Source organism: Haliotis rubra, unplaced genomic scaffold, assembly GCF_003918875.1.
Source record: "Haliotis rubra isolate DU_JTF1 unplaced genomic scaffold, ASM391887v1 Scf106, whole genome shotgun sequence".
In the NCBI taxonomy this organism is placed as follows: domain Eukaryota; kingdom Metazoa; phylum Mollusca; class Gastropoda; order Lepetellida; family Haliotidae; genus Haliotis; species Haliotis rubra.
The window spans coordinates 2,247,069-2,247,681 of record NW_025764959.1 but is presented as its reverse complement, the minus strand read 5'-3'; the positions used below and the strand labels follow the sequence as shown (position 1 = coordinate 2,247,681).

Genomic DNA, 613 nt, shown 5'->3' with positions numbered 1-613 from the left:
TCCTTTTGCAAAGTTCAATTTCCTTTTCACATTTAACATTGCTGTCATTGTTTCCAGCAAAATGACACTGGTGTCAGAGCGTGTGTAGGAATAGTTATTTGAATCGCATGTCACAGGCCTCCCGAACAGACATAAACGATTACATTTTCATGCTCGTTTTAAAGCCAGGTGAAACATAAATGGAGTATAGACTATTGTAGATTCGTCTATCCCATCGGCTCTATAGCTCAGTTGGTTAGAGCGTCTGCCTAGTAAGCAGAAGGTCGAGGGTTCGACTCCCTCTGGAGCCTTCTTTTTCACATCGGCTACCACTTGTGTTCATTCCTTCCTTTTGCAAAGTTCAATTTCCTTTTCACATTTAACATTTGCTGTCATTGTTTCCAGCAAAATGACACTGGTGTCAGAGCGTGTGTAGGAATGGGTATTATTTGAATCGCATGTCACAGGCCTCCCAAAGAGACATAAACCACTTTTTTAACTCAGGTGAATCATAGGGAGTTTTTCACTATTGTAGATTCGTCTATCCCATCGGCTCTATAGCTCAGTTGGTTAGAGCGTCTGCCTAGTAAGCAGAAGGTCGAGGGTTCGACTCCCCTGGAGCCTTCTTTTTTCA

At 42.6% G+C, this 613-nt stretch overlaps 1 non-coding gene across 1 annotated transcript; it reads left to right on the top strand.

The window, feature by feature from the left end:
- Positions 1–216: 216 nt before the first annotated feature.
- Trnat-agu lies at positions 217–290 on the top strand. Its single transcript has one exon. It is a non-coding gene; the product is annotated as a tRNA-Thr (tRNA).
- Positions 291–613: the final 323 nt, after the last annotated feature.